The 12,521-nt window shown below is 41.6% G+C and overlaps 1 protein-coding gene across 2 annotated transcripts in view; it reads right to left on the minus strand.

Annotated features, from left to right (window-relative positions):
* Window positions 1-12,521, minus strand: part of nav2a (neuron navigator 2a) — a 222,445-nt gene that overhangs the window by 88,348 nt on the left and 121,576 nt on the right. The gene's annotated exons all lie outside the window — the stretch shown is intronic.

A 12,521-nucleotide genomic window follows, 5' to 3' on the forward strand; every position in this document is an offset into this window, starting at 1 on the left:
TGATATTAAAACGACCGCCACTAATCCACTACAGCTAACACTGTAGCTGCGGTAAGGTTTTGGACTGATGAGACAAGCACTTTTACTGACACATAAACACAAAGTGAAGAAAAAAATGTTCTGATGTTACAGCTTCAGGGAAGGACGTGAATAGAAAGAGCTGTCAACAACAGAGAGAAGCCTACATACTTTTCTATATGCACAGTCAAGAACTGAAATGCATGGTTTTCTGATTTCATATGGGTGGTTGACCTTTGTCATGATCTGGAAGTGTTCACCCTACCAGTTTCATGGTGAAATTGTTCTGCTCCCAGCGGCAAAACATCACACTCATGTTACGTCGTGCAGTTTCCTTCCTCAGAGACACCTGCCTCACACTGAGGAAGACTGTTGCTTGCCCAGCCAAACCAAAATATAAGCCATTTGTAGCAGGTCTAGAACAACCTGCACTGAGCAGAGCTGTAGCAAAATACAGAAAAATCCACAAATTAAAAAAGAATCCAATTGCAAGTTTGAATCCCGACTGGGTGCACCGTTGGAGATCCAGGGAGAACAGAAGAGCTACTGCTTGCTGGAGCCCCAGCAGGTCTCTGTATGCCTGGGAGGGGGGGAAGGAGCTCAGTCCCTCAAGTTTCTCTCCACCCACTCTGGGACATAGGAGGAGGGAAAAATAAAGGCAGGAGGTGAAAGGCAAGAGGCGCTCCGCGGCTTCTGCTGCCGCTCTGAGAGGCAGCCAAACCAAACGCGGTGGAGAAGAAGCAGGAGAGGATTCCCCCTCATGCTTGGCCCACAGCAACACATTGTGCTATTCCTCTTCAATGGACTATTGGTCATATGGGGAGGGGACAGCAAGAGAAAGGGACAGGCCTCTTAACCTTTCTACCACCCCTCCCCCGACAGTCTACCCCATACATGACAAAAAAGTGAGCACAAAAGACAAAAAAGGGATGATCGGTGCTCCCTTGATAGCAGTGGAGAGAATAAATAGTGAGAAGTGCAGAGCCAAAGTCCAAACCACGTAAAGCTCAATGCTAACCGTAAGTTTTCTATTTATTATTTCTTTAACCAGCTCCTCTGCTGCCTGTTAAATTTTTTTTTTTTTTTAAGCCAAGTTTTATTTTTCCCAACCATAGAAGGAACAGTCCGCTCTCTGATCAGCCGTCACCCGCAACACACTGCAGCAGCTGCATGTGTTTATTTATGTGCATGCGTACAGTGGGTTCATAACCTAAGCATTTATGTATGTGTGAGTGTGTATGTAAGAGTCCACAGTACAGGATGCCCTGCGTTTGAGCGCGTTCCAACCCCCTGTGCACACACGCCGCAACCACCGACCACAAATTACAAGCTGAATTTGAATTTTGGGAAAGGCCCAAGATTTACAGAAAGTTCCCACAGTAGGGGGATGCCTGATCGCTTCCAGCAGGCGGAACAAAATGCTTTAAGCTTTATGAAACAACAATAACACTGAAACCATGAAGACAGTAGAAAGTAATGAAAGAAAGGGTTTGCTTTTCAACGGCATTTTACAGAGGTGTGGACTCGAGTCACATGACTTGGACTCGAGTCAGACTCGAGTCATTAATTTTATGACTTTAGACTTGACTTGAAAAAATGTTCTAAGACTTGTGACTTGACTTGGACTTTTACACCAATGACTTGGGACTTGAATTGGACTTGAACCGGTTTACTTGAAAAGACTTGATATTTTACCCCAAATATAAAATTTAACATGCATATTATATAGAGATTGAAAATGTGACGTCATTCACGGGTAGAACCGCAAAGGATTCTGGGAACTCGTGGCAAGCGGTACTAGCGCACGCAGGCTTTCAATTAAAATCAGTTATACAGCGATAAAAAGAAACACAAAAATGTCAAGAAGCCGTTGTATTATTAACTGCAATAGCCGGTCGCATGACAGCCACGGGAAGCCGACGGGTAAAGAGATCGGTTGTTATCGGATTACGTCGTTGAAGAGAAATTGTTCAAGCCATGTTTCCGAAGTAACAAAGACGCGACGGGTGGCCTGGATTGCAGCCATTCAAAGATCAAATATAACGTCCCAGAACCCTCCAGCTCACAGGTTAGTCTGCTCCAAGCATTTACACGAAGGTCAGTGTTTTTTAGTAGTTAATACGTCATTTTTCTTAACATAATTGGTGATATAGGTTACAAGCAAGTCTGGCGCTGAACAGAAATTGTCGCGCTATGCTCCTTTGTTTATTGTGCATAAATAGTGAATTGTCCTGACACAATATTGCGAAATTATTTCCACTACTAATTAATTACCGTTGAGCTCAAAGGTCCTATTAATAAACTGTTAAGGAATGTGTATTTATGACGACGATTTGTGAGACTGGTAAACTTATGATACGTACGATGGTCTTTCGTTCTACACGGTGCATTTCAAGGTCCTGTACCCATCCGTAGGTAAACTGTACCTGGGCTTGTTGCAGTGACCTGAAGTTACTAAACTTCATGAGTCTATGCACTCACTCCAAGAACCGTGTAATTATAAATATGCATATAAATATGCTAGGATGAGATAGCTGACTTCATCTAACTAGCAAATGTTGTCCAGGCTACGTTGGTGATACAGTTTTTTTTAATGTGTATGATATTTTTGTCATGCGATTTTAAAGCTGGTCCTACAACCGCATCCAAGAATAACATGCAGCTTATCTCAGAACTGTTGGTGAAAATTATTCTTGGAGCTAGGTTTAATTGAGCTGCATTTTAAAGAGGTGCAATTTCACAATTTGTGTATATTTTCTAAGTTCACTATTTTGTCATGTGTTGAGAAAAACACAGATTTTAAAATTACATGGTCTAATATTTACATTTAGCATATAACTGCAACATTATTTTTTCGTTTGTTTTTTTTTAAAGACTCGAAAGGACTTGAAATTCAAAGTTTCAGACTTGTGACTTGACTCGGACTTTTACACCAGTGACTTGAGACTCGACTCTGACTTGCCTGACATTACTTGAGACTTGACTTGAGACTTGAGGATAAAGACTTGAGACTTACTTGAGACTTGCAAAACAATGACTTGGTCCCACCTCTGGCATTTTATACTGCCAAAAAAGAACAGAGATGCAGCTTACAGCCGTCCAAGGCAGGTTTTCTACTCGGTGACTGAGAGGAAATGTGCATTTTATGTTTTCATATTCAGAGCTCAAAAGCGCCGTAAACTTGAAGTCAACACAATCAACTGTCAGTGGCTTTCAGTTAAAATAATTACTCTGTACATGATTGAGATTCAAGTTTTGACTTGACCCTGTAATTGTGTTTGTTCCTTGCTAGTGATAGTGACACCCATCACAAGTGTTTTGCATAAAGAAAAAAGAAAAACAACAACTGAAAAATCATGACAATAAAACCGAGGGTAGCTAAAGACTGAGTTAAATATCAATATGTTATTCAAATCACAAAGTTAATGATCTTATTTTAGTGCGTTAGTATGCAATGAAGGCAGCACAGTGGCACGGTGGTTAGCACTGTTGCCGCACAGCAAGAAGGTCCTGAGTTCAATTCCAACATCAGGCCAGGGTCTTTCTGTGTGGAGTTTGCATGTTCTCCCCGTGTTTGCGTGGGTTCCCTCCGGGTACTCCGGCTTCCTCCCACCGTCCAAAGACATGCAGCTTGTGGGGATAGGTTTAGGAGTGAATGTGAGTGCGAATGGTTGTCTGTCCCTGTGTGTTGGCCCTGCGACAGACTGGCGACCTGTCCAGGGTGTACCCCACCTCTCGCCCTATGACAGCTGGGATAGGCTCCAGCACCCCCCGCGACCCTGAAAAGGACAAGCGGAAGCAAATGGATGGATGGAGCATGCTAATTTACCATTTGAAGGCAGAAATATGTATACTAACAGCCATTAAAACTGTGACTTCACAAACCAAAAGTCAGCCTGCAGCACAATGATGCCATTACTATAGAAGTAAAAGGCTCGAGATACATGTATTTCTATAAGGATAGCTATCTATAGCCCCTCGTCCAGCTTAATGGGTTAGCTAACAAAGGCAAAATGGCTAACGCTAAAGCTATCTTGAATCCAGAGTCAACCTAGGGTCAAAGCACTTAGGAGGAAAATTATAGAGGTGAATGAAAAATTTAACAGAGTCTATGTCCTGTCTTCTGAAGCTACCGAAACTTACGTTAATAACTTGTAGCAGATTTTCTTTGGTAAGTTCAAATATGTCAGGTAAAGGTGGGTGTACAACGGCTCATTTTCATTTGATTATTTATCAATGAAAATAATAGTAGCAGAGCACTTTGTTTTCAGTATTTAATGACAGAAGAACCTGTAATAGACTGCAGTTTGGGGGAAATGATCAACTTTAATACTTTCTTTTATTATGAAAATAACATTTTGTATCAGAAAAAGCTGTCAATTTTAGAAAGAAAACTGAAAATCGAAAAAAAAAATTGGAATTGTTGCTTCTCTAACAAATTGTTAGAAAGTTGCTGATTGTTTTTATGTTGTTCATGAAAGAAAAGGAACTGAATTTAGGGGATATGGACACACACTGACAGTAAGCAGCTACTTTAGCAAGTAGCTGCACCAACATGTTAAAAATGTTCATGTTGTATTTGTAGCTTTTTAGCTGATTATCAGATGGTTCCTATTCTTTAAACAGGCAAAAACACTGCAGGCATCCTGCCTTTTCTATGCTATAGTTCAAGTGATAACCACCACAAAAGAAAAGCCAATCAACACAGCCTCCCACACCACTGAAACATCAGTCTCCTACTACACGTAACTGGCATTGATTTAATGATATTCTGGCTCTACAAGCGGAGAATGTGTCAGCATTTAGTGCTTCTGTTTAACTGTTTTAGTCCAAGTCTTCAACAAGCTCATTAAGTGAAGTCACAGTGAATGGGCTGAGTATGGTCCTTTCACAGTCCCAGATAAACCTTAGTGTGTCGGGGACAATGGGGATAACCCCATCATGGAAGGGTCTTTGTTTTGGGGGACCCAAACCTCTGTGTTCTCAAAGCCTGGGGAGGAAGACTGCAATAATAATGGGGGTGAAGGGGTGGGATGGACCTGCTGCCTGGCTGTGCTGTTCTGGATGGAGGTGATTTGGGGGTGGGAGGGATTGAGGGACATACGGACTTACTGGAGAGGCAGCTGTGGAAATAACGGCAGATTATATCCTTTCTCTCTCTATAGCTTTGACATTGTCTTGTGTCTAAACAAACTAAATACCTAAAGGTTATTGCAGGTACAAAAATTAGGTAATCACGCATCATTCATTTTTTCTACTTCTTTTTCTGCAAATAAGTGAGTAAGATAGGACACTACAACCTAAGAGTGGTGGACAACTTGACACCTGGGAATGTTAAGGAGATTAAATCTCAGAAGTGAAGTCAGTGAGACACTTGCCTATGCTACAAAAACAAAGCCCTTAATATAATCAGAAGCAAAGGTATCTTGAGGAAGTAAAATGTCTTTTTCAAAAAAACATTTTTTTAACCTAAATTCAGCTTTTAAAGCACTGTCATGTGGACAGATTAACTCTTTGATGGCAGAAAATGGCATGAATGTGTGCTGGGGTGGCTGTAGCTCAGGAAGTGGAGCAGGTCATCTATTAATCAGAAGGTTCGAACCTTGGCTGCTCCGGCTTGCATGTCAAACTATCCTTGGGAAAGACACTGAACATGTTGCTCTATGATGATTCACATTCTGATGATTTCATCACAGCGTGAATGATAAATAGAAAACACTAGAAAAAAGTGTTTATAGGAATGGATGAATGAGACATGTTGTGTGAAGTGGTCTGAGTGCTTGAGTAGAAAATCTATATAAGAACCAGTCCATTTACCATGTCTCCCCACAGTAAGACACCATACAGGCAGACAGATGTAATACCTGCTAAGCTTTAAATGAGTATTAACTACAGTATCTTACACATTTACTACTTTCAATTGTTGAATTTAAGGGTATGACGCAAGCATAAGAAAATTACATTTATAACATATTAACTGGGCACAGTGCTGCACTCAACATAATGTTAAACTCACCTTCAGTTTGTTCTGTTCGTATAAAGCAAAGAAAATGTTATTACAGTTGTCTGGTGTCCCATTACAAACCTGATTAGAACAGTTTGGATCCAAGGATGCCATCTGGGCCCATCTACCACAGCTACCAGCTGAGGCCACCTTAGTGATGTCTTATTGATGAAACAGCATCTAAACACACCAGATAGCCCAGTCCAGTCACAGACTGGAAAAGGTTATCTAATCCAGCAAAAAAAGCACAAACTGTTCACAAGTCATTTGATATTCTTAAATAATATGTAATCCCTGAAGGGAGGTTAACTGTTTAAGTAAAATAGATTGGTTTATTCATGCATGCTTCGGAGCAGGTGAAGCTGGTGTCTTCAAAGTTACGGTACTTAATGTGTTAAGGATCTGGGAGAGGCTTCTTGAATGACAGATTTACAGCCCAGCTCCTGGATTCAGCATTTATCAGCAAGCCTAAACCAGTCCAACTGAGTAAGCCCAGACATGCAGTACAACACACACAAACACAGTACAACGCATACATACTTTCATTGTGATTCTAGCCAGGTTGTAATCAGAGCAATAAAACGGCATGAGAAACTCCCTGAAGCTGGATGGAGAAATCCATGCTATCGTCTTTTCTCAAGCAGGCAGTGTCTACAGAAAGCCAGGCAATATTTCATAGTTGTTTTATGTCTATTTACACTCAACAATCACATCAAACCCAGAGCACAGCTGAGAACCATACAGACAGATGGTGATACGCTTAACATTTAGGAAATACAGTATATACAATACATATCTAAATATTTGGCCAAAAATGTAACTATCTCTTCCAAATAAGTGCGTTAGATAGAACATTAAACTTCCCGTTTGCTACTTGCTTGATCATTTAACAGCACCAAACGTTACTATAACACCAGATCTCAGAAGTGAAGATTGTGAAAGAAGAGTCAGAGCTGAAGGGGAAAACAGCCTTAAACACAAACATAAGGCTCTAAATGCAAAAAGAAGCAACCTATTAGCAACCTTCTTCGTTCATTCATTTTAAGCTTATCTTAACCGACAGTGTAGAGCGGGAGGAGCATGGATTAAAAAGAGCTTGTGGAGATTTAATGTACACTACCATTTTTTACATTTCATTTGAAACAATCACCTCACAATCATGCTTACACACCTAATCAATTACCAAAAACACTTTGACCCTCTGGGGATTAGAGAAAATTCAAAATAAATTCAAACTTCTGTGCCTAATTCTTGTTTTTTGTTTTTTTTTTAAACATCATTGAAGATGCCTGGCCTGGAAAAAAAAATCCAGCACAAAATACCATGATCTTCATGCCCATGATGAGTATATGTAACTTTTGGCCACATATATATGTATATGTAATCTACTCAACAGGATTTCTGTGCCGTCTCTTCATATTATATCAAAGTTCCAATTTTTCCTAGCTTTGAACATGTAATTTTTCTTTGTACGGTTCATCTGTTTAAATCTAACACGTCGCATCAAACTTTCATGACCATCATATGTCATTGGCTCCCTGCTGGCTCTATGGATGTCATAAAGTTATCCAACAGAGTGTCGGTCCAGCAAGACCCTTGGTGCGATCCTCTGGGGAGGGTGAGCTCAGCCCTGCTGACCTCTACCTTCGTTTTCTACGTCGCCTGCTGCTTCCAGACTGACATGAAGCTGATTGTGTTAGTCTGAGCACTCTGCCGTGCAGATTCCTCACGCAGCGCCACCCACCATAACCCGCTTGTCTGCACAAATGGGGTCCTTGTGACAACTAACACAAGGAAAGCAGAGAAGGAGAGAAACCAAAGTGAGGAGGGCACCTTGGAGGGAGATCAATGGAAGGATGTTGACTCAGGAGAAGCAGATGCCCAGTCTTAATTAATATGGTTATGTCCTCAGCCATGACCTCACACAGGAAGGACAGGGGTCGACCACACAGGAAGTGGAATCTGATCGAGATGCATTAGGCAGAGATGAAGTCATTACAACTGTAGCCAACTGTCACATGATCACATATATGCTTGAGAAAAAATACTGCAAAGAAAACACAAAACCATCATGGTCATTTATCGATAACAAAAACTGCTCGATGATTTTACAGCTTCTTGCTGTCTTGACTGTCATTTTCCCACACTCTACGTCAAATGCAACTTTTTGATTATTTAGTTCCATACATGAGCACATTTATTCTAACAAGTAAACCAGGCCTGAAAAGCTCCCACATGCAACATTTTTAGATAAAACAAACTCTGATTAAGACAACAATATTTAATATTCATGAAATTATAAATGAAATCAGCACTTAACCTAAACACATACACTGCTCGGTTCTTTATCTCTGCACCATTTCACACTGACAAGGTGCTCAGGGACCTATTGGAGGACAAGCTGCCTCCTCATTTCAGATAAAAGCCACACATCCCAGTCTCAGTATATCTGACCGTTTTCAGTCTGTGCCTAAAGCATCTGCTGGTATCACAGCTACTGGGTTGTTTCAGCCCAACCTGATAAATCTGCAGGATGACCGCCTCTGTGTTGTCTGACACAGGACACACACAGGTGGCGATGCAGCGCTTGCACTGGCTTCCTCCTCCCTCACAGTGATAATGAAATGTGTGATTGGCTACTGGTTGAAAACCTCTTATCTCAAACGTGTCAGCTGCCAGGAATTAAAGAAATCCACCTCGGTTTCCAGACTGACAACAGTGACATCTGAAACCACAAAATGATAAAGTGTATAACCTGAATTCATGAGGATCACTCACAACACCTAACAAGACATGGCCCTTTCTCCTGGACTCATTGTCTGAATCCTGCAGTGTGTTGAATTCTCTGTTATTCCTTTTGAACAATGAAATCTACAACAAAGAGTCACTCAAACATCCATAAAATTTAACTTCCACTTGCAGTGCCTTCTGTAGAGACATATGTGTATGTGTGGCCTTTTGTCATGGTAATAAAAAAGAAGCAATATAGTCACCCAGCACCCCCACCCAATCTGACCTGCTCCAGGCAGGCAGGAAGACATTAGCAATCCAATGCAGGATGACAGTTTTCTGCCTTTCACTCTCACCTGCTGGGCTGTGTGTTAAAAAGGCTTAGGTTGGATGTAAGCACCATAAAAAAGTCATTACTGCCTTTCACAGGATGCTGATGAGAGACCCAGCGTATGAGAGGGGTCAAGTGAAATGGGCTTTAAAGGTTGATGCTGACATTTACAGGCCAATAATGCTTTTATTAAATATTTTCTGCATTTGTTCGATTGCTTTCACTTGTCCTGTTTCATGCTTAAAGCTCTGTGTAGTATTTTTGCTTCTTTAGAATCAAAGAGCTTGAAAATCTTCCAAACTAACATTTACACAGCATAACTGAACAGCATAACTCTTTATATCTGGAAAACAAACAACTGTTAGTCAAATGATATACATATGTGTATGTGTGTGTGTGTGTGTGTGTGTGTGTGTGTGCTTGCATATATAATCTCTACACTTTCATCACCATCAGTCAGTACCTCCCGTTTAAAGGTCATTTAATTAGCTTTGTATACGTAATTAAATTGCTTCACACATGTTACTTGATACATATGTTTGTCAGTCATGCAATGGACTCAGACTCAATTTTAATTTTGAAACTGGAGAAAATGATAATCTCTGGGATTTATAGATTTTTATGAATGGAAGGAATTACATTAACAGAGCCTTGTGTTAGTAATGTATCTGTTACCATGATGATTTAATATCTAAACGAAGCTCTTTATTACCAGCCCCATAAAATGAGGGCCTGTCTTAATTGTAGTTCGTTGTTTGTTTCCACACTGTGTTTTGAAGTGATTGGGATTCAGCTCACAGGCTGAAATGAGCTTTTGTAATGAGTCTAATAAAGCCAGTCTTTACAGACAGTCTGCCTTATGCCTGCATCTGGAGAGATGCTTATTAAGATAGTAGCTCCTTATCACACTGGCACACAGACAAATCTCTCTGTGTGAGTGAGCGTGTGACTATGTGTGTTTGTGAGTATGTGTTTTTAATGCCTTATAAAAGGACTACGTATGCTGCACATTGTACCAAAATGTATTTTTCAGGATCTCCTGCCGCCAGTGTGACTTTCAAAAATTCTTGGTTTGAACCTTTACCCTTTGAAAGCTGTAGCTGAGAATTAATGAGCTGGCAATAATGAACAATTAGATTACAAAGAGGGAAAAGAGGGAATAGGGGTGGGGGGCAAAGAAGGTAGAGAGCGAAGGTGCTCAGGGTCAAAACTGAGGCATTTATAATGAAAAGAGAAGCAATGACAGATGCCTTCAATGACAGGAATAACCTACATTCACACCCACACGATTCATGGTGTCTGCGGATGGAAGAAGGCGCAGGAGAAAACTCAAACACCAGAGGGCAGTAGAGTATCTGTTCAAGGCAAGGCGCTCAGGAATAACAGTATGGGAAAAAGTTAAAGGTCACAACAGCTGAACAGCAGTCATTTCTTATGATGTCACACATTAGAGGGAAAGACAGTACACACACACACACACACACACACACACACACACACACACACACACACACACACACACACACACAGAAAACAGCTTCAAATACCATTCACACATTTCCAGACTATCACCTTCACATCAGATTCAGCAGATTGTGCCAGACTCCACTCACACACAGCACACACACAGACTAAGCACTATCCTTAGTACTATCCAGGACTATCCTCTTCTCTGCGTGTAAATACAGCCTGCCTGTCTCCCTCTGCCTCCTGCTGCACTATGGATTAACTCTTTGTTGCAGGTGTACACAACATGTTTGTGTGTTTAGTGCCAACTGGGCCATCCAAGCTGGATGCATGGGAGGAGCACAGCCACGGACACACTCTGGTATCACTTTACTAATCCGTCAGATAACTACTGGCATACTCTGCTAGTACCCATTATGTTCAGGGCATGCTGTGTTTGGTGTTTGCCATTCAAACACATCTGGTTCTGCTTATGCTTTTTCCTATATTTCCAACCATTTATAAAAAGGATGGGGGAGGGGGGGGGGGGGGTGTCAGCAATGATGTGATCTGTTATGGGAGGGGCTTTTTTCCTTGAAATTAGATTTGAATTTCAGGAGATCTTCATGCTCAAATAAAAAGAAGCAGCAGCAGTCATAGAGATGACAGAGACAGTACAAGCAAAAGGGCAAGTATTCATGGTTGAGAAATGACTCAAACTTCAACCCACCCTTATGACTAGTCTATTGACATCTTCTGTGGGCACTGAAATCTGCTCCTGACTCTCTAAAGATGATTTTTCACCCATTTGTATTGATGAAATCTGGTGAAAAAAATGGACCCTCCAGAGAAAAAGCTCTTACCCCACCTCACAAGCATTAATTGCTATGAAAGCTGCTGCAAAGCTCTGGACATAGCATCTTTTAATTTATACATAACCAGAGGAAGAAAAATGAATGTCACCAAATGACAGTGGAGTGAATGTTAGGATGACTGGAATCCTTTGTGACTATTAGGCAAAAGACAAGTTCTCACTGTTGTGTCTGGTGAGGCAGCCATCACGTCTCCAGACAGCCTCGTCTCATCTCACCCTGCCATCAGAGGAGATTGAGTTCATGCTAAGGACCATTGGAGTCTGTGCAGGTACTCCACTGAGGCTTTGACCTGCATGTGGAAGACTCATCAAAAACCTCATCAGGAATTCTGCCTCGGAGCCCTCCGATCTGTTCAGTCATTTCCCTGGGTGAAGCCCAGCAGACACAAGGCTGAAATAAGGGCAATAAAGCTAATATATGAACAAACACTACTTTGCTGGACTAATAAGGGTATTCTACCAAACATGGCTTTAGATAGAAATCCCCCATCTCTCTGTCACCTACATACACATGGATTTGAAAGATTTTAGGATATGAGTGCAATAACATTGCTCCTGGTCATGGAGGTCAAGGGTTAACCCAGCTGAGAGTGAAGATGGCTGCATCATCAGCACCACGGGGATAAAGAGAGGAAGAGAAAGGAGGGCAGACAGGAGAGAGCAAAAAAGTCACAGAAAATAGGTCAGTCAGAAAACATGATTAGCCACTACACAAACGACACCAGCAGCAAACTCGTGCCATGTGCGAGAGAAGTGGTGTCCTGTATCAGTTCCTCATGCTGGATTCAGATTTCCCAAATAACTGCTAAAGCTTACTGAGCCCACACTGTACAGACAGACTGGCAAGATTGGACTTGCTGCCTCACCAATACACACAAACCCACACAGACACCTTCTTCCCCTCACTGCCTTACATGGTGCTGGAGCGATCCCTCTTGCCGTTGCAGCCCTTTGCGTTGCGTGGGGTTGCTAAGCGCAGCCAATATTTCACAAACACAGCAAAACAGCCACCCTGATATCCTGCTACACTGCCATCCTGGACAGCAGAGACACAGCCTGCTCCATGTCCTTCCAGGAACTCACTGAATCTGGCTCTGTGTTTCTGTTATGCTACACTG

Source organism: Mchenga conophoros, linkage group LG1 (genome assembly GCF_057382185.1).
Source record: "Mchenga conophoros isolate Kocher_MC1m ecotype Shallow Benthic linkage group LG1, M_conophoros_male_GT1.1, whole genome shotgun sequence".
Lineage (NCBI taxonomy): Eukaryota > Metazoa > Chordata > Actinopteri > Cichliformes > Cichlidae > Mchenga > Mchenga conophoros.